This window comes from Rhinatrema bivittatum, chromosome 4 (assembly GCF_901001135.1).
Source record: "Rhinatrema bivittatum chromosome 4, aRhiBiv1.1, whole genome shotgun sequence".
In the NCBI taxonomy this organism is placed as follows: Eukaryota; Metazoa; Chordata; class Amphibia; order Gymnophiona; family Rhinatrematidae; genus Rhinatrema; species Rhinatrema bivittatum.
The window spans coordinates 377,830,184-377,852,454 of NC_042618.1; the positions used below are offsets into that span (position 1 = coordinate 377,830,184).

Genomic DNA, 22,271 nt, shown 5'->3' on the forward strand with positions numbered 1-22,271 from the left:
TCTGTAGGAAACTGTTTAGGTAGTAATACAAACCTTACGTAGCATTGGTTCAAGAATCCACGACAGAATTTGGCTTCACCAGCATAGCGTGGCGGTACTGGCAGGTGTGAAGGAACTACTGCGTCTGGAACGGGAGCCACAGGAGGTATGGGTGGGGTCTCATCAGGCTGGGAATCCAGGCGGTTAGCCAGACGTTCCACAGTCACTGCCAGGACATCCAGGCAATGCTTTGTTGTTGCAACCGTTGTGCCATTCCTGGAATGGCCTGTAGGCTCGAAATGTCTGTCGGGTCCATGGCCTTGCAAACTGTTATGACTGAGATAGTAGACCCTTGGACTGGCCGTGTGGAGTGATGTCAGCATGTGAGAATACTCCGCAGAGATTGAAAGGCCAGGAGGCGGCACCAAACTGGGAGACCAGGAGGTAGCTTCACCCTGGAAGCTTGAGATCCCCCCGGGAGGAGCCCGTAAGGACCTGGACTGCTGGGACTTAGAAGGTCTCCCCCAGAAGGCAGTCTCAGTAGCCAGAAGGCAGACACAGTTCAGGGCTGGCGGCAGACAGGAAAGTAGCAGGTACGGAACAGGGTCAAAGGCCAGGCAGACAATCCAAAGACAGACTGGGAAGGATAGGAGCGGAGCTGGAATGTGAACTGAAGCAGGAACAGGATGGAACGTGAACGGAAGCAGGAACAGGCTGGAACGTGAACTGAAGCGGGAACAGGCTGGAACCAGAACTGAAGCAGGAACAATGCTGGAACAAGAACTGTAGCAGGAACAGACTGGAACCAGAACTGAAGCAGGAATAATGCTGGAACAAGAACTGTAGCAGGAACAGGAATGAGACGGCAATTAGATACTCACAAGAGTGACCTCGTTGCAAGGTGATTCTCTGGAGCAGGAACCGGGCTTAAATCCCCTGCTGGCGTCTGACGTCATTCCGGGGGCCGGCCGAGATCTCCCGCCCCTGCAGCTTCAAGAGCTGCCTCCTTGTGCGCACGCGTGTAGTAAGGGTGGAGCCAAGCAGGAAAGCTCGACGGCGTCACCCTCGTGGAGGCGCCGCGATGGGGAAAGGCCTGTACAGGCCTCGCGCTGGATCGGGGAGACTTGCCCGTGCCTGGGGACAGCCGTGGAGGGAAGAGCCCAGTCGCGGGTGTCGTGACCGGGATCGCAACAAACATCCATAGTAGAAACAACAATCCAAAATCTGAACAGTACCACCACTTTCTTTCTGACCTCATGGATATGCTCTGTGAAGGCACAAACCTCTCTAGTAAAGAAATTTGTTAAATTTACATAAATTCCCCAAAAATCTTGAAAAGTAAGAGACCATAATAAATTTAAGCTAAGAGAAAAATTGGCAAAAGAGAAAGTGTTCAGTTTATCAGCAATCTAAACATTCTACATAATAAGAAGGAAAAGACGAGCAGAAAAAGAGATACGTCTTTTCCTGCTAAGTATCAATCATTTAGATCTTTTGGTGTCTGCTTGCTTTATTTATCTATGCATGTTTTTTACTGTAATCCAATTAGAATTTGGGACTATGCGCTATACACGTTTATTTATTTATTTATTTTTAAATAAATAAAAATCTCACTATAAAAGAAAAAAGTACCCTAACAACAGTTAGACTGGCTCCCAACCTAAATCTTAAATTATATACAATCTGCACAGTATAACTCTTATGGAAAAGAAAACATGTGCCACAAACTAACCCCTCAACGGAGGCACAGAAGTCCTAAATTAAATGCTATGGATCAGAAGAAAACAAACCAAACATTTTTATATGTTGCTATACATTTACATAGAAATCTAAAAAAGAAAATAGGGGGGGGGGGGGGGTCACGTGATGCACTGCATCTAAGCAGACGTGGGAGAGAGGAACTCCCTGGACTCTGGAAAATGTATCCTTATTTTCTCCAGTTTCTACTATTCAATCTAAAATGAGTAAAGTATCCCCTAAGGAATCGCTGTCAGCTATATGGGGAGATTTCAGGAGAAAAGGCCAAAATGGTCCTGCTCAGAGAAGCCTGAAGTAGCAGGTGAGGAGGCCTCGGATGATAAATGGTCTGTCCCATCAACCCCCTTTGAGACAACTAAAACCCTGTAGCTGATGTTTGAAAACTTTCAGATAATCTTACATCAAATTTTTACACAAAGTTGAAAATGGTGGTGGCTGAATAAGGTGGCGGCTCTGGTCAAAACAGTGCAGGAAAGCTTGGCTCACAAGATGAGACTGTAGCACATGTGGAAGACCAGGAGATATCTCTTACAGGAGCGCGAAAGAAAGTGGACATTCTAGAGTAAAGGCTTGCCACAATAAATGAAAACATATTGAGAATCGCGGCAGGCATAAGAAATTACGGCTAGTGAAGGGAAAGAAGGCTCTGACCAGAGGGAGTTTTTCACCCAATGGACTCCAGAAGCTTTGGGCCTCTAGGACTGAGATCAGGGGTATTCAGATTGAGCGTGTCCATCAAGTGCTAGCCCCTCCTCCAAGCTCTGGTGGGTGGCCACGTAAAGTGATTCTTCAGCTGCATCACTTTCCCGATAAAGTAAAAATCCTCAGTGCTGCCAGAGAGAGATGGAAAAGGCGAAATTTCAGCAGCACTATGTCTCGTTTTATCCCGACATTTTTGGTGGCACTACAAAAGAAGCGGGCTGGATTTGAGGTGATTAAGAAATCTCCGAGGCAACACGACAGCCAGTATGCATTGGTTTACCCTGTTAAATTAAAGGTGGCCCATAATAACAAATTGAAGCTCTTTGACTCACCAGTGGATGAACAGCGTTTCCTCGATCAGGCTGGAGAGGCACTTTTTCATAAGAGGAAGGCCCGCATGGCCCGAATTGTCAGGAGCAGGCAGAATCGCATCACTGGGGCTGCTTTAGCAGTGACAGCGGCTAAGGCCACATTGGCGGGCTTTTTACTCTGCCCAATTCAGTTGATTTGATGGAGTCTGGGGGATTCCAAGTGTTCTAACGTGCTATGCTTTTTCAGACTGCAAGTGACTCCCCCAGGATCTTAATTTTGTTTCTCTTTTTCTGTTTGTTTTATTGTCTTTGGTTATTCAGTGTATATTTTACTGAGGTTTCACGCTAGGTGGGGTGGGGGAGCTGGGAGGGGTGGGGATTAGAGAGGGATGTGGGTTGGGGAGACTTTGAATCTCCATTTCAGTTTTTTCGCTGTGTAACAAGCACAAGATGACATTGATGCATATCTGATGTGGTGTAGGACAGTAAACATCAGTCTGTCCCTCGAGGTGCAGTGCGGTGAGCTTGATCATACTTTTTCATGTGGAACAACTGAACTCATGGAGAATCTTTGTGCTCATACAGTGTAGCACTAAGCTAGCTTTGATATGCACTGAATCAGCATGATCTATTTTTGAAGATAAAGTTATGTAGACTTTCAAGCCACACTACAACTTTCTCACTTGATAAGGCTTACTATGGCTGCTTTATTTTTCTTTACCAGTTTCCTGATGTTTTTCTACAGCAAAGGCTAATACTCTTCAGTTATTCTAGGCTTCTTCACTCTGGCCTTGCTTTTTTAATCAGAGAGACTGCTTTGGTTTTTATTATTGGGAAATACTTGGTTTGGGGGGATATTGGTGATATAAGGTAGGAGAGACGCAGAGTCCCTGCCCCTTGAAGTGGTGGTATACTTATGGGGTGAAGGGTGCTTATGGAGGGGGCTAGAGATAGTGATGGGATAATGTGGGTTTTTCTGGATGAGGGTGTACATAGCTTGGGTTCCTTTTTCTTCCTTAGGTTAGTTGAGGTATATAGATGGTTAGGGATGGGAGAGGACAGGAGTTTAGGAAATCAGGGTGGGACTCTGGGTTCTTACTTGCTCAATAGTGATGACCTTGCCTTTCAGTCCTGAAGGAGCTCCCACAGAGGGGGGGTTGGGTTTATTCATTCTAGTTTTCAATTGAGCATCCAAGTGGAGAAGAGGTTGGTGTTTCCAAATAGGTCTCGTGTGTCGATTTCCTAGGTTTCTATATAGGGGAGGTTTGAATTCTGCCCTGGTTAGCAGCCGAATGGGTCAATTCAAAGACTGGCCTATTGAGTAGTTGGTTCTGGATTGGGATGGGGTTGGAGTGTTGGGGAGATGGGAAGAAAAATAAAAAAGGGCATGCTCAAGTTAGAATTATAATGGGTCTCTGCAAACAAGATGGAACTCAAATACTATTGGAGAGATATAATGTTCATATGATACAAGACTCATTAAAAGTTGGTCAGTTTCACTAACTATTTCTTGGTACTACTCAGTGTCTTTTCATCTTGGATTTGACTTGGAGGCTGGCCAGACGTGTCTCAGTTAGTTGTATCTCACTGAATATTTGAGAAATTTCCTCGCCCATTAAAAGTATTCTACAGTTTGCCCATAGAAACAAAGCACACATTTTATTATTACAGGAAACACACCTTACTAATGCAGAAAATGAGAAGCTGCAGGTAGGCCAAAAACATTACTCATCATATAACTTTAAAAGTAGGGGCGTTTCTATCCTTATATATAAACACCTACCCTTAAAGGTTGAGCACTCCAATGTAGACCCATATGGGAGATATGTGATACTTGATCGCTCCCTATGGAGTGCGGAATTCACGCTGATCAACATCTATGGCCTAAATGATGACCAGACAGAACATAAGAACATAAGAAATTGCCATGCTGGGTCAGACCAAGGGTCCATCAAGCCCAGCATCCTGTTTCCAACAGAGGCCAAAACCAGGCCACAAGAACCTGGCAATTACCCAAACACTAAGAAGATCCCATGCTACTGATGCAATTAATAGCAGTGGCTATTCCCTAAGTAAAATTGATTAATAGCCATTAATGGACTTCTCCTCCAAGAACTTATCCAAACCTTTTTTGAACCCAGCTACACTAACTGCACTAACCACATCCTCTGGCAACAAATTCCAGAGCTTTATTGTGCGTTGAGTGAAAAATAATTTTCTCCGATTAGTCTTAAATGTGCTACTTGCTAACTTCATGGAATGCCCCCTAGTCCTTCTATTATTCGAAAGTGAAAATAACCGAGTCACATCTACTCGTTCAAGACCTCTCATGATGTTAAAGACCTCTATCATATCCCCCCTCAGCCATCTCTTCTCCAAGCTGAACAGCCCTAACCTCTTCAGCCTTTCCTCATAGGGAAGCTGTTCCATCCCCTTTATCATTTTGGTTGCCCTTCTCTGTACCTTCTCCATCGCAACTATATCTTTTTTGAGATGCGGCGACCAGAATTGTACACAGTTTTCAAGGTGTGGTCTCACCATGGAGCGATATAGAAGCATCTAATGAACAAGCTTGCTGTTTGGGAGCCATGGCATCTCTGTATTGGGGGATACTGGAAGGTCTGTCCCGACCCTCAAGTTATAAAACACTGAGGACTCGAATGGGGGAGGAGGCCCAGCTAGAGAAACCATGGATCTAATAGCTATTTTCAGTCCTATGGATATATGGGGACATTATAATCCTGGTGTAAAAGATTACACATATTTCTCCCCCAAACACCGCATGTACAGTAGAATAGATTATTTTATGTGTTCCCCTGATTTGGTCTCGCAGATCCCAAAGAGTAACATCTTGGTGTATTCAGTCTCTGACTGTCATCCAATAGGGACTACATTGGACTATAGTTTTCACAGACCTAGGTCCTTTTCCTAGAGATTGAACACCTTATTGGGAGATAAGAATTTTCCTAGTCTGCTAAAAGATGCTATTAAGGATGTCAACTCTTTTAACCCCCAAGTCTGATTATTGCCTGAGATGCCTTTAAAGTATTCCTTCATGGCAGGATAATTTTGTATGCTAAGCATTTACAGAAGTTCCGTAGGAAGAGAACTGATGGGCTTTTGAAACAAATTAATAAACTGGAACTTCAGCATAAACAAGATTGCTTGCAACGTACATTAAGAACACTGGAACAGCATAGGAGAGACTTAAAATCCCTGGAACTGACCAAAATAGAAAGATCACTTCGCTGTCAAATTGCAATTTTTATGAGCATGGAGATAAACCAGGCTCTTTTCTGGCCAGGACAGTTAGAAAGAAAGGCAACAATTTTAAGTATATGAAAACTTTCAGGGAATGTCTCTTCAGTACACAAGGATATTGAAGACCAGCCTCTATACAGATACTTCCCAGGTTAGTACTCATGAAATTCAGGAATTCCTTGCCCCATTGCACCTATTAAAATTAACAGATGCTCAGAAGGTGTGACTGTCAGAGCTGGTGATATTGACTGAGATACAGGCAGCGGTGGCAACTCTACCTGGAGGAAAAAATCCAGAACTTGATGGATATCACATAGATTTGTACAAAAGATTTCTCCCGAACCTCGTCCCTTTTCCTGCATAAATCTTCAATAATGTGGGGGTGAATGGGGGTACACTGGGGGACATGGCGGAAGCTAACATTACATTGATATATAAGAAGGGGAAGGACCCTTTAAACTGTGGCTCCTACAAACTTATATCTCTCCTGAATTCAGATATAAAGATTCTGTCTAAAGTTCTCCAGCTTCGTTTGAAAACATATTACCTGGCTTAGTACACCCAAATCAGACTGGATTTGTTAAGGGGAGAACATCTACTACTACTACCAGACAGGTTTTTTTAAATATCACATATGGCAAACAAATCAGGGTCTCAGGTTTCCTCATTTCACTGGACATTGAAAGGGTGTCCTGGCCTTTCCTGTTTGAAGTCTTATAAGAAATTGGATTCCCTGCCCAATTTGAATTTTGGCTAAGGACAATGTACTAGTGCTCCCGTGCACATCTGGTGTTAAATGGTACACTAACTTCATTTATTTTCATTAGACGTGGTGCAAGAGAGGGTGTCCCCTCTCACCCCAACTTTTTGACTTAGTAATTGAGCCCTTAGCGGCAGCCATTCAGCTTAATCCTAGGACCCAGGAGGAAAGGGATAGGTTGGCCTTTATTGTTGTGTTTTGATTATTAGGAATATAGACAGCCGGATGGCTGGTGGGCGTGAAGATCACCTGGTAACATGCCTACCTGGCATGAAGGTAGCAGACATCATGCATCACCAATGACATAGAAAAATGTGGGAGGGAGGTTCTGGAAGCCAAATTTAGGCTCTTATGCAGAAAGCTGAAATCCGGAACCTCTAGGATGGCATTCTCTGAAATGCTCTGAGTTCCAAGTGCAGGTCCCCAGAGGCAAGCAGAGCTCCGGAGTCTCAATGTGTGGATGAGACAGTGGTTCAAAGAAGAGGGATTCAGTTTTGTAAGGAACTAGGGAACCTTTAGGGAAAGGGGAGTCTTTTCCGAAGGGATGGACTCCACCTTAACCAGGGTAGAACCAGGCTGCTAGCACTAATCTTTAAAAAGGAGACAGAGCAGCTTTTAAACTAAATCAAAGGGGAAAACCGACAGTCACTCAGTAGTGCATGGAGGTATCTTCAAAGGATACTAATGAAGCATTAGAGTTAGGGTATCCCAACAGAGAGATTCTAGTAATAAGAAAAGTAGTCCAAGTGCCTATAATTAAAAACTCACCTGAACTAAAAGATTCCAATTTATTCCAGTCAACTGAAAAGCAGAAGGTTAATACGAACAAAAAACATTCTTTGAAATGTTTGTATGCTAATGCCAGAAGCCTAAGAATAAGATGGAAGAATTAGTGTGTATAACATTGAATGATTGGCATCTCAGAGACATGATGGAAAGAGGATAACCAAGGTACAAATTATATCACAATAATAGAGAGGAGCATCTTGGTGGCGGGGTGGTGCTTTATGTCCAGGATGGCATAAAGTCCAATAGGATAAAGATTCTGCATGAGACTAAATGCATAATCCCTTGCATGTTGGGGAAGAGTATACTGATAGGAGTATATTACCCTCCACCTGGCCAAGATGGTGAGGCAGACAGTGAGATGCTAAGAGAAATTAGGTAAGCTAACCAAATTGATAGTGCAGTAATAATGGGAAATTTCGATTACCCCAGTATTGACTGGGAGAGATAAAATTCCTGGATGGAATAAATGACAGTTTTATGGAGCAATTGGTTCAGGAACCAATGAGAGAGGGAGCAATTTTAGATGTCATTATCAGTGGAGCACAGGATTTGGTGAGAGAGGTAACAGTGGTGAGGCCACTTGGCAATAGTTATCATAATATGATCAAATTTGAATTAATGGCTAGAAGGAGGACAGTAAGTAAATCCATGACTGTAGCACTAAACTTTCAAAAGGGAAATGTTGATAAAATGAGAAAAATAGTTAAAAAAATTGAAAGATTTATTTATTTATTTAACACTTTTTTATACCGACCTTCATAGTAATAACCATATCGGATCGGTTTACATAAAACAAGGGTATAACTGAAGCAATAAATAAAATAAAAGTAATTAACAAGAGAAGTGAATAAGGCAAAGTTACATTTAACAAGGACTAAAAAACTTGGGAAGCTTAAAAGCTGGAAGAAAGGTAAAGGCAGAAGGTATAAGATGCTTTAACCAGTGAGTGCCAGAGTCCTTCTTTTGAATGGTTGGAGGACCTCAATCTTCTATGTCCAAGTGAGGGAAAAGAAGACTAAGGATTGTCTGGAGGATCATCGAAGGCTTGGTGGAATAGCCACGTCTTAAGTCTTAAGATGCAGCTAAAAGGTAAAAAGTGTGCAACAGGTGTGGACATTGTTAAAAAAGGTCAAGCGATTCCCAACATGGCTAACAAGTGAGGTGAAAGGCTATTTTAACCAAAAGATCTTCATTCAAAAATTGGAATAAGGAGCCATCAGAAGAAAATAGGATTAAGCAAAAGAATTGGCAATTAAATGTAAGAATTGATAAGACAGGCTAAGAGAATTTGAAAAGAAGTTGGCCATAAAGGCAAAAACTAACAATACAAACTTTTTTAAATGTATCTGAATCAGAAAGCCTGCGAGGGAGTTGGTTGGACAGTTAGATGATCATGGGGTTAAAAGGGCACTTAAGGAAGATAAGGCCATCACAGAAAGATTAAACAATTTCTTTGCTTCAGTGTATATTGAAGAAGATGTTGAAGAGATACCTGTTACAGAAATGGTTTTCAAGGGTGATGATTCAGAAGAACTGAACCAAATCATGGTGAACCTCGAAGATTTGGTGGGCCAGACTGACAAACTGAAGAGTAGTAAATCACCTGGACCCGATGGCATACACCCCAGGGTTCTGAAAGAACTAAAAAATGAGATTTCAGACCTATTCCAATTAATTTGTGACCTATCATTAAAATCATACATTATACCTGAAGACTGGAAGATAGCCAACATAATCCCGATATTTAAAAAGGGCTCCAGGGATGATCCAGGAAACTATAGACCGGTAAGCCTGACTTCAGTACCGGGAAAAATCGTGGAAACTGTTATAAAGAATAAAATCACACAAAATATTTTGACAGACATGGTTTAATGGGTCACAGCCAGCATGGATTTACCCAAGGAAAGTCTTGTCTCACAAATCTACATTTTTTTGAAGGAGTGAATAAACATGTGGACAAGGATGAACCAGTAGATGTGGTATATTTGGATTTTCAGAAAGCGTTCGACAAAGTCCCACATGAGAGGCTTCTAAGAAAACTAAAAGTCATGGGATAGAAGGGATGTCCTTTTGTGGATTGCAAGCTGGTTAAAAGACAGGAAACAAAGAGTAGGATTAAATGGTCTGTTTTCACGGTGGAAAAAGGGTAACAGCCTCAGGGATCTGTATTTGGAATGGTGCTTTTTAATATATTTATAAATGATCTGGAAAGGGGTACAATGAGTGAGGTGATCAAATTTGTGGATGACACAAAATTATGCAGAGCAGTTAATTCTCAAGCGGATTGTGATAAATTGCAGAAGGACCTTTCAAGACTGGAAGATTGTGCTTCCAAATGGCAGATTAAATTTAATGTGAAAAAGTGCAAAATGATGCATATAGGGATAAATAACCCTTGCTATAGTTACACAATGTTAGGTTTTATCGTAGGAATTACCACCCAGGAAAGAGATCTAGGTGTCATATTGTTGCAACCGTCCCTTTCCGACAGCTTCACTCCGCCTACCTTTCTTTCTTTGCACCTCCTCTCGCTATGGATAGACACCTGGCTGCCGCGGCATCTGCCTGCTGTCCTCTCCGGCATCCCCAGACCAGCTTGGGCACTGCCTCCCGCCATGCTCCGCTGGTACCTTAGGGCACTCGCACCGCGCAGCCCTCACTCTTATTTCTTACTTTGCGCGAACCTCAGGGGCGTCCCCCTGTGATGATGTCACGCTGCCCGGATATTTAAAGCCTACAATTTTTGCTAGCCTTTCAGTTAGCAAGGGGTATTCTACGGATGGGATTCGCTCTCCTTACCTAGTTACTCTGCCTCTCCAATCTTCCATTGGACTCTTAACGCTAACTTGCTTTTCAGGTCGCTATCAGGAAACCAGTACTCGCTCCTCGAGGGCCCATGTTCCCTGACTCGCTGCCTGCTCCTACCTTCTCTTCTGCCTGGAAGGATTCGCTATCTTCAACACCAGTGAGTTACCATCCTCACCTACAGAGCTGTTCCCCGGAACCAGGTACTCGCTCCTCGAGGGCCTGCCTCCGTTCCAGCCCTAGTGCTATCTCCTACGTGGAACCGCTGTGTGAGTACATTACCTTCAAGCCTCTCAGCTCTCAGGGATCAGGTACTCGCTCCTCGAGGGCCTGCTCTCCCTATCTTGGGGTTCTCCATACTGGGACTTTGTGCATATTCCACTGTACTCGTTATTCTCAGTTCCTTCCACCAAAGCACTGCTACCGGAGGATTCGCTGTTCCAGCGCCTGAGGGATACTAGCCCAGCTACTTCTGCTGCTCACCACTTCCACCTCTGGTGGCTTCATCAATTGTCTAATAAAAGATCAATCTCTGTGTTTATGTGTCCTAAGCTGAGCCTGACCTGTGGCCCCTCACGGGACTTTCCCCCATGGGCGTGGTCAGCTGCCACAGTGTCCAAGGGTCCACCCAAACCTCACTAATTATAACACATATTGAATAATACATTGAAATAGTTGGCTCAGTGTGCTGTGGCAATCAAAAAAATGAACAGAATGTTAGGAATTATTAAGAAGGAAATGGCAAATAAAACGATGGATGTCATAATGCCTCTGTATCACTCCATGGTGAGATTGCATCTTGAATACTGGGTGCAATTCTGATCGCCGCATCTCAAAAGATATAGTTGCACTGGAGAAAGTGCAGAGAAGGGCGACCAAAATGATAAGTGGCATGGAACGGCTGCCCTATGAGGTAAGGCTAAGCAAGTTAGAGCTGTTCAAGTTGGAGAAGAGATGACTGGGGGCTGATATGATAGAGGTCTACAAAATCATGAAAAGACTTGAACAAGTTAATCTAAATTGGTTACTTACTCTCTCAGATAATAGAAGGACTAGGGGGCACTCCATGAAGTTAGCAAATAGCTTATTTAGAACAAATTGAAGAAAATTCTTTTTCACTCAGCGTATAGTTAAGCTCTGGAATTCATTGCCAGAGGATGTGGTTATAGCAATTAGTGTAGCTGGGTTTAAAAAATGTTTGGATAAGTTCCTAGAGGAAAAACCCATAAACTGCTATTAATTATTAAGCAATAGTAGCTTGAGAATTATTTAATGTTTGGGTACTTTCCAGGTACTTGTGAATTGGATTGGCCACTGTTGGAAACAGGATACTGGGCTTGATGGACCCTTTGTCTGACCCAGTATGGCAATTCTTATGTTCTTATGTTCTCTCAAGGAGTGGGAGGGGGCTTGACTGAAAGCTTATCCAATATATGGGAAATGAGAGGTTCACTTATTTTGGAATCTATACTTAGAGATCATAAAGACTTCTATCCTAAAAGTTACACTCCACTATTGGCCAATATAAAGCAATATTTGAGAGACTGGGAAGATATACGTATCTCATAAGTTGGATGAATGAATTTAGTTAAGATGTACGTTCTAGGGGTGTGCATTCGTATTGAACATAAATGTAAAACGCTACTTTTTTTTTTTTTTTAACTTAAAAAAGTGATGAGACATAAACGATCGGATTTCCAACTTATTCAACATAGCTATGTTGAATAAGTTGGAAATCGCGATTGTTGATCCAAAATAAAAATTTAAACCCCTCACCTTCCTTAATCCCCCCCCCAAAGACTTACCACAACTCCCTGGTGATCCAGCGAGGAGTGAGGACGCCATTTCTGAAATTCTTTGCGAGGAGCACGTGACGTCGGCGCCACGTCGGAGTGACGCGGCGTCACGTGATTCCCCGCGGGTTCGCACCGGAACGCTCGTTCGGCCCAAAAGGAACTTTTGGCCAGCTTCCCCCCAAGCTGGCCAAAAGTTCCTTTTGGGCCGAACGAGGGTGCCGGAGGGAACTCGCGGGGAATCACGTGACGCCGCGTCACTCTGACGTGGCACCGACGTTACGTGATTCCCCGCGGGGTCGCTTCCGGGATCCTCGTTCGGCCCAAAAGGAACTTTTGGCCAGCTTGGGGGTGTCAGGAGGCCCCCCCAAGCTGGCCAAAAGTTCCTTTTGGGCCGAACGAGGATCCCGGAAGCGACCCCGTGGGGAATCACGTGACGCCGCGTCACTCTGATGTGACGCCGACGTCACGTGCTCCTTGCAAAGTTGGTCAGAAATGGCGTCCTGACCCCGCTGGACCACCAGGGAGTTGTGGTAAGTCTTGGGGGGGGGGATTAAGGAGGGTGAGGGGTTTAAATTTTTATTTGCACATATGGACATATACTCAACTCATTGAATTCTGTTTATGTCCATATTGACCGCAAATGGGACCCCCTTTGGACATATGGACATATGAACTTAAACTTTTGCTCTGCACATCCCTAGTACCTTCTACCAAAGCTGCTGTATCTTTTCCAGACCATTCCCTGTAATATCCCTAGGCAAGTTTTATAGATCTGCATAGTCAGGTTAGCAAATTTATCTGGAACCACTAGAATAAAGTTCCCTAAGAAACAGGGTGATATGGCCCTACCTAACTTCATGTTGTATTACTGGGTGGCACGTCTGTTTTGTTTGAAAAATTGTTTTAATAATAAAGACACCATGTGACTGGCCTTAGAGCGGGCACAAGCTTGTGAGCCAAGTCTACCTGCACTACTGTTTAGGCCTGCCTCCTCGCCCTTGAGTAGATGAATATGTAGAATTAGACCCATTCTTGCTCATACTCTGAAAATATGGAGGCAGGTCAACAAAAACTTGACTTCTGTGGAGGAGTCACTCTCGCCTCTCGCCCTTATTTATAAGAATTCATGCATTGCTAGTTGTACTTTCTCCCCCATGTTTAAGCAGAGGAGAGATAAGGGATTGATATGTGTGGCCCAACTATGGAGGGATACATTTAATCATTTATTAAGTGGTGGTTGATGACTTTGAGTTGCAGGATGACTCATACATGTACTGCCTGTAATTGAGAAGGGCTTTGGGAAGTAAGCTAGATTTACAAACCCCACTTTGTAAGCTAAATATATGGAAGCTTTTCTCTGTGATCTGGATGCCACTGCTAAGGAATTGTCCAACATCTATTGGGGTATTCTTATGCAGAAATTTGGTAACAATACATCCCAAATTCTTACTGATAAGTGGAACTCAGATCTAGGCACCACTCTTACGGATAAAGAATAGAAAGGGATATGGAAGGAAGCTCACAGGAGTTCTATTTGCTGTAAGAGAGTTGAATTGGTGGCTAAGCTTCTGCATAGAACTTATCATACTCCAATGTATTATTCCAAAATATTTTCCAACACAAACAACATGTGCTGGCGAGGTTGTGGAAAGCAAGATACTTATATACATATGTGGTGGCACTGCCAGGTGTTATCCTGGTTCTGGAAAGAAATATGAAGACATCTCTCATATCTTAAACCTGTCAGTTTACCTGCAGCCAAGCTAGGCCTGTGTCACGGTTACTGGGATCTGGGTACACCACCCCAGGAGCTGTACAGGACTGCAAAGCAGGACACTGGGCTGAACAAGGGCTGATTTTCTGCATAGCCAGCCCCCTCCCCCACAAGTTGAACCCTTCGGTCCTGGGTGTCAGTAGGTCTTTACTGTGACAGCAGTACATCATAGTGAGGCTGGACAAAGCAAGGCTTGTACAGGTTGGATGAGGCAAGGCAGGCAATATGGACAGAGACAGGCTGGAAGCAGAAAGCAGAAACTGGGACAGGAAACAAACACTGTCGGAAACAGGGATACTGGGTAAGGGCAGGATACTGATACAAGGCAAGGCAAGCAATAGCAAGGCTGGATTGGGCAGGGCACAACAAGACCAAAGATAGGACTAGACATGGCAGATGAGACAGGACAGGACAAGGGCTATGCAAGGCAACACAGAACATAGAACATAAAATTCCAAAGGCAACAATGCTGGAGGCCAATAGGCTCCTAGGTACAGAGAGGCCAGAAGGCCGTAAAGCAGGATACAAGACTGCAGCATGCCCAGAAAGCAGAAGGTAAGGCAAGGCCTAGAGTAGGCCTCAGAGCAAGGAGAAAGGAATAGCCAGATAGGCCGCAAGGCAAGGTTCAGGACAAGAGCAAACCTGAAGGCCTCAAGGCAAGGTACAAGACAAGAATGGCCAGCTCAGAGAGCCAAGAGTGACTGCATGAAGAGGCAAGGAGATTCTGGCAAGGCAGGGTTACATAGGGCTGAGACTTGGGTATTGTGTGAGGAGGAGCTTAGCAAGGCTGGTAGTAAGGCTTACTGAAGACCTCTACAGGCAAGAAGGAGACATAGCAGGCTGGACCAGGGCATGGAGAGGCTGCATGGCAGTACCACCACCACCACCACCACCACCCCCCAAGACCCCATCCTCCAGGGTCCCATTGTCCATGTTGACTATGTCAAGCAGGAACTTGAATCAGAAGTGCTAGACTAATGTTTCTTTGGAACTGGTCAGAGAAGTCAGAATGTTTCCAAGGCTTGGTTAAAGGCTCAAGGCCTCTTCAAGGCTAGGCTGATGACACAGGATAACCAGAAAACTGACCACTAGTTCAGGGTTGCTTGAGAACTGCATATCATGAACAGGCCCCCCTTCTGGGTGCTGGGCATCTGGAAATGTAGTGCCTCCCTCCAGTCACTGGGCATCTGTAAGTGCAGCACCTCCCTTTTGGCACTGGGCATCTGGAACTGCTGCACCTCCCTCTGGGAGCAGTGCATCTAGAATTGCAGTACTTCCCTCTGGGCATGAGGCACCTGAAACTGCAGTGCCTCCCTCTGGTAACCGGGCATCTGGAACTGCATTGTGACTCCCTCTGGGTGATCAGTGTCAAGAAGAGTGCCTCCCTCTGGGTGTTCACTTCATCACTGGATTACAGAACTGGAGACTCTCGGAGTTAAGAGCAGAGGGCTGGCAAAGCAGGCTTCCACTGGAACAAGACTGTGGCTGCAGGCTCTTCCTGAAAAGGCTGAGCTGGAATGGAGTACATTTGCTGAAGTATGTCTGTTGCACTGGAGTTTTCCACCTAGAGTGAATCATTAATGCAAGACCACTTCTCTAGGAGTGGATTAGCAGGCATCACTGAAGTTTTCTCCTTGCATAAGGACTGTGTCAAAAGTTTAGGTTAGGCAGGAGGTAAATCCAGGGATGGAGAGGGAACAGTCTGACCTGCAGCTGGGTTGAAGTTGGTCTCTGAGCTGGGAACATTCAGGCAAGCTTGAATGAGGTATGTGCTGCTTTTCTGTTAGTCTGAGCAAATCTCGTTAATAAATTGCTGCTGCCAGCTGTGGTACTTTGAGCTCTAGAGGCAGAATTAATTAGCTTAGCTTAACAGAGTTTCTATTGATGGGGACAGAACAGAACTATCCAGAGCATGCATTTGCCCCTGGTTATCTGGACTGGCATCAGAAGAAATTTTACCTTTCCAGGTAAGGAATTTAACCCAATTGGACAAGCTAAGTTTGTATTAGCTGTGTAGATAGAATTAACTTAAACTGTGGTTTCCAAGGGATCTGTGCTTCTCAGAAAACCTGTGCTGGGAGTTTCCTCAGTAGCTTCTGGCACCCAAAGGCTCAACCAGAGGGGAACGAGGGATGGTATAGCTGAAGCTCTAGACTGGTCTCTGCTTCACCTGGGTCCACTTGCTGGCAGTGAGAACCTGCAGGACTTCTCTCTGTGGGTAGAGCCAATCTTATCCCAGCCCAAACAACCCTGAGTATTGTGAAGGCAGGCCGGGTAGTCCTGGAACTGTTGTTTAGGAAATAGGGATCATTGGCAGAACCCTGGATAGGCAGTGCATATTAGGGGTGTGCATTCGTTTTGAACTTATATGTAAAACGCTACTTTTTTTTTTTTTTTAACTTAAAAAAGTGATGAGGCGAAAACGATCGTATTTCCAACTTATTCAACATAGCTATGTTGAATACGTTGGAAATCGCGATCGTTGATCCTAAATAAAAATTTAAACCCCTCACCCTCCTTAATCCCCCCCAAGACTTACCAAAACTCCCTGGTGGTCCAGCGGGGAGTCAGGAAGCCATTCCTCTATTCCTTTGCGAGGAGCACGTGACGGCCGCATCACGTGGTCCACCGCGGTTCCGCTTCCGGACCCCTCGTTGGACACAAACGGAACTTTTGGCCAGCTTGGGGAGGTCAGGAGGTCCCCCCAAGCTGGCCAAAAGTTCCGTTTGTGTCCAACGAGGGGTCCAGGAGTGGAACCACGGTGGACCACGTGACGGCCGCGTCACTCCGACGTGATGCGGACGTCACGTGCTCCTCGCAAAGGAATAGAGGAATGGCTTCCTGACTCCCCGCTGGACCACCAGGGAATTTTGGTAAGTCTTGGGGGGGGATTAAGGAGGGTGAGGGGTTTAAATTTTTATTTAGGGAACTGGTGCACGTATGGACATAGACTCAACTTATGGAATTCTCCATATGTCCATATTGACCGAAATTGACCCCCCTTTTCGACTTATGGACTTATGAACATAAACTTTTTGTCTGCACATCCCTAGTGCATATGTTGCCCCATCTGGAGATTTGCAGGATATCCCAGTTCATATGAGGCTGGTGCTGCATTAACTATGGCAGGCCCAAGAAAAATTCATTGAATGCTTTAGGAAGTACATAGAGGCAGATCTTTATCTTTATTCAAATTTCTTAATCGCTTAAGAATGCACTAGATGAAGAATATAATAGAACATACATAATAAGGTAAAATCAGCATAAAATAAATAAAAACTTGAAAATATAAAAATATAATACAGAATTTAACATAAACCTCTAAATTGATAAAAATTCATTAAAATAAAATTAGGTTAAAAGACATACATGTCTCTGACAGCATTACCTAAAGACTACTGGCTTGATGGACTGATAATAGATAAATAGGTAAATAAAAACCCTCTGATACAACTAAACCAACTCAATAAAATCCCAGAGAAACCATTGCCTCACAAAAAAACCTGTTTAAACTGGAAGGTCTTCAGTATTGACTTAAAAGTTTTAACACTATCTAATTGCCTGATTTCCTCTAGCAATGTATTCCAAAATATTGGAGCAGCAATAGAGAAGGAGCATTCTCTGGTAACAGCCAAATGAGCCTGACGTACCAAGGGAACATCCAGCAACTCTCTCTGTTGAGAACGCAAGGCCCTTTTTGGACAATAAAACCTGACTAAAGCATTTGCCCTTGGAGATTTGTCAGACGTAAGCTAGCTAACATAGGAGTAATATGATCTCTACACTTACTTCCAGTGATAAGTCTAGCAGCAGAGTTTTCTAGTAGCTGAATAGGTTATGAAGTGGAAGAAGTCAAACCTAAATAAATGATATTACAATAATCTAATAATAGAAAAATGGAAGCTTGAACTACCGTGTGAAAATCAGCATCTTCTAATATGTGTTTAAAACCAGACAAAACTCTCAATTTTAAAAATCCAGAATGGATAACAGATTTTATATGGCATTGAAAAGAGAGATGAGAGTCAATCATGATGGAGCAGGCTGGTTTGCATCTGGAGCAGCATGGTGAACAAGGTGACTCAGCCAGGCAGGGTCTCCCCTAAGACTGATGAAATGGTGAGCGTGATCACCATCTGCTTGGAAGGGATACCATGTTAGCATATAAGGCCCTCCGCAATGAAGTTTCCAGCTGCATCCATAACCAGGAAGGCCTGCACATGGATCTGGTTAGTTTTAATGGAGATACAAACCAGGACTAGAATTTGGGGAGAGGAGCTGAGCCGACCTAGGTTGTCCTATCCTACCAGCCCTAGGTCCTGGAGTTTCCTGGCTTAGCCGGACAATGAGCTGCAAGTGCCCCTGGCCAGCAGAATAGAGATGGAGGCTAAGATGCCTCCTCCTCTGTTTTTTCTCTGGTGAAATCCTGAGGCAGTCCTCCTGCAGGGCCTAAGGGCTCTGGGACTCTGGCAGGGTTTGTGGAAGACTGGGAAGTCCTGTGGCTGTGGCAACCGGACAGGTCCATTTCTCTTGCTTATTCACAGAACCGAAGGTCCAGTCTGATAGCCAAACTGATGAGTCCTTCCAAGGTGGCTGGAAGGTCCCAGCTGGCCAGCTCGTCCTTTATGGGTTTGAATAGGCCCTGATGGAAGATGGCAATCAAACTGTCCTCCCTCCATTGGAGCTCCAATGCCAGTGTCCAGAAGTGGACCACATAATCCCCCACCAACCTGGCTCCTGGAGGACTTCAGTTGAAACTGAGGTGGAAAGGAAAGGGTTCTCTCTTTCCCGAAGGAGGAAGATCCAAGCCAGTGCAGAACACACCCCACCCCCAACTGGGACAAGATGTAAGTCATTTTGGCCTTGTATGTGGGGAAGAGGGCTGCCTGGAGCTCAAAGTACATGGGCACTGGTTGAGAAAGCCCCTGAACTTTCTGGCATCCTCATGGAAGCAGGGTACGGGCAAAAGCTGCGGAACAGGTCTCAGAGAGGGAGCTGGCTGAGACAGCGAAAGGATTGCAGCAGGAGTTAGGACAGACAGTTGACTGACGGGGTGTCCATTCGAGCAGCGAGCTCTCAAGGACCTCTGACACTTGATCCAGAATGCCTTGTTGCTGTTGAATCCAATGAGCCATGCCTGGAATGGCTTGTAGTGCAGTCAGGTCCACCTGGTCCATGGCCTCAGCCACCTGCAATGTATCTGGTAGTGGTGGACCCTCAGTGCAGTAGAGTGGTTGATGCAGCCCAGCAGTTGAACCTGTTGGACCCACTCAGACAGCTGGAGGACACACACTGTGGCAGGACAGGCTGGAGATATCACTTCATAACCTGTTGCTCTCATTCTAAAATATATACATCTAGGATTAGGCCATGCTTTAACTCAAGACAAGATCCCAAAATGCTAAGGAAACTCAACATAAATTAAAGAATGATTTAGTCCTAAAAACAAGTCTGCATGTTTACGTGTTTATATTTACAGGATGAAACACTTATAAAACCCTTTAAAAAAAATCAGACCCATTTTTAAGACTGCAAAACAGCAACACATTTATTTTTCATGTATGACAATCTCTTATAAAACTAGTTCGTGATGTTTTTAAAGTTAAATATTTTGTCTGTCTTTACTGTTTCCTATGTTTGCATAAACCAGACTGTACACTCCTTCCCAAATTTTGCAGAGCCTTTACCAATCTGGCAGTAGAAATCAGAAAAACAATTCCTTCTATTTCACTATCTGGTTGTTTTAACAGCATATTACTCAAAAACTGCAAAATATACCTTTGCCAAACATTCTTCATCTGGGAGGATTTAGACAGAGACCTCATGCTCAGAATGTGATGTTTCTACATTCTTCTGCTGCTGAGCATTAAGCTTTCAAAACTTCAGTTTCATGCAAAAATTCCAACATATCATTAAACATAGAAGCTTTCCTATTTTTCCAGACTTTGTTTTCATCTATTTTTCTACCAGTTCTGTGTGTCTGTCATATAACCTGATGCCCATATCAAACAGAAGAAAAGCCCTTACACAATCATTGTTTCCCCAACTAGGTTTCTAGACCCTCAGTGGTGGGAAAACTTTTTTTTCCTTAACTTTTCACTTATTTAATAAAATGTAGCCATATAAAGGCAAGGGTGCTGGCAACAATCGGTCCTAAAATGATATTGTTTTATCCATGCTTAATTAGGCAGTAACAGTCAGAATTCTCCGGCTTTCTTCACTAATAAACTCAAGCCTTCCTCAGTTTAACCTGAGTCTTCGCAGGTTGCGATACCAATTACTGGACTAGCATAAGAATCATCCAAGGATATTATGCAGGAATTTTCAAGGCTGCATGTTTCTATTGTTCAGATGTCTTGAAGAAACAAAATGTTCTCAAAAGCTCATATACAACATCATTTGGACGGTTCTTAGGCTTGTCTCATTGCATGCTTGGAATTTATGAAAAATAGAACTGGATCTCTATGCATGCAATGGGGCAAAACCAAATTGGATCAGCTTGCTCAGATTGATTTGGGTGAGGTAGCAGCCCTAAATTAGATGGACCTTTGGTCTGACCAGCTTGAAGTCTGCATTTCAACACAGCTCTTTGTCCTTCCTGAGCAAAGTCGTTAATTGCATCCAGCAGTGTGTGGTTGTGAGCTTTGTCTTCTGCTTGCTTAAGACCTAAATTCAATCATAATTCAATTTAGGACCTATACAATTTTCCATTTTTATTTTTATTTCTTAATTCATTAAGTTGAAAAAAAATTGTGTTTGAATACATTGATACTGGTTTTCATTTTGGGGAGGGAGGTCTCGCCTCCCCAGCCTAATCATGTAAGGAATCTGTATGCAGTGCTGACCTCCCACCCATTCCTTAGATATTTGGCCCACGTTTGTGGCCTTCTGGTAATCTGTTTGTCCTAGCCTTTTTTCTTGTTTGCTTAGTTTGTTTGTCCTGTGCTTGGTCCTAGTTATGCTTAGTCTTTTTGTCCTGTCTGTATATGTCCCGTCTTAGTTTGTTCTGTCTAGTCTTGTGGTGCATGTCTGTCTTGTGTATTGTTTTTGGTCACTTTCTTATTCCCTATTTATTTTAGCAGCCACTCCTGACCTACTAAGTGCTTTCTTGTCCCTGAGTGCACCTCCTATGAAGCCCTGCTGGCCCCTGGAACCTGGAAGTTCAACCTAACAGGGAGATAGCTGGTCAAGAAAAAAACCTGGGGTGAATACGATTTGCTACTCTTCATTTTATCAATCTAGCCTACGACATCTTCCAGGTTTACCATGTTTTGGTTCAGTTCATCTGAATCATCATCCTTGAAAACAGATTCCAGAACAGGTATCTCCCCAACATCCTTATTAGTAAACACCAAAGCAAAGAATTCATTTAGTCTTTCTGCAGTGGCCTTATCTTCCCTAAGTGCCCCTTTAACCCCTTGATCATCTAACAATCCAACCGACTCCCTCGCAGGCTTCCTGCTTTGGATATATTTTTTAAAGTTTTTATTATGAGTTTTTGCCTCTATGGCTACCTTCTTTAGCCTGTTTCACTTCACCTTTTAAGCATCACAGGGATCATTTGGCCTTCTGTCCACCTTTTTTAATGTGTGGAATACATCTGGACTGCGCCTCAAAAATGGTATTTTTAAACAATGATCATAACTGTTGTATACTACTGAAGAGTAGCAAATCACTCGGACCAGATGGTATATACTCCAGGGTCTTGAAAGAACTCAAAAATGAAATTTCAGATCTTATTAGTAATTTGTAACCTATCATTAAAATCATCCATTGTACCTGAAGACTGGAGGATGGCCACTATAGACTGGTGAGCCTGACTTCAGTGCCAGGAAAATTCATGGAAACTATTCTGAAAAACAAAATCACAGAGCATATATTTAGACATGATTTAATGGGACACAGCCAAAGTGGATTTACCCAGGGGAAGTCTTGCCTCAAAACTCTGCTACATTTTTTTGAAGGGGCTAATAAACATGTGAATAAAGGTGAGCCAGTGGATTTAGTATACTTGGATTTTCTGAAGGCGTTTGAAAAAGTCCCCCATGAGAGACTCCTACAAAAATTAAAAAGTCATGGGGGTAGGAGGCAATCTACTTTTGTGGATTGCAAACTGGCTAATAGATTGGAAAAAGAGAGGTAAACAGTAGACTGCTTCAGGGATCTATATTGAGACCATTGCTTTTTAATATATTTATAAATGATCTGGAAAGGGGAATGACAAGCAAGGTGATGAAACTTGCAGATAACACAAAATTATATAGACTTGTTAAATCACAAGCAAATTGTAAGAAATTGCAGGAGGACCTTGTAAGACTGAAAGATGAAATTTAATG

General features: G+C 43.6%; 1 long non-coding RNA gene across 1 annotated transcript in view; it reads left to right on the plus strand.

The window, feature by feature from the left end:
* The first annotated feature begins 15,785 nt into the window (after window positions 1–15,785).
* Window positions 15,786–22,271, plus strand: part of LOC115089539 — a 61,635-nt gene continuing 55,149 nt past the window's right edge. Inside the window, exon 1 of the long non-coding RNA XR_003856150.1 lies at window positions 15,786–15,902. This is a non-coding gene — a long non-coding RNA (uncharacterized LOC115089539). The remainder of the gene's footprint in view (window positions 15,903–22,271) is intronic.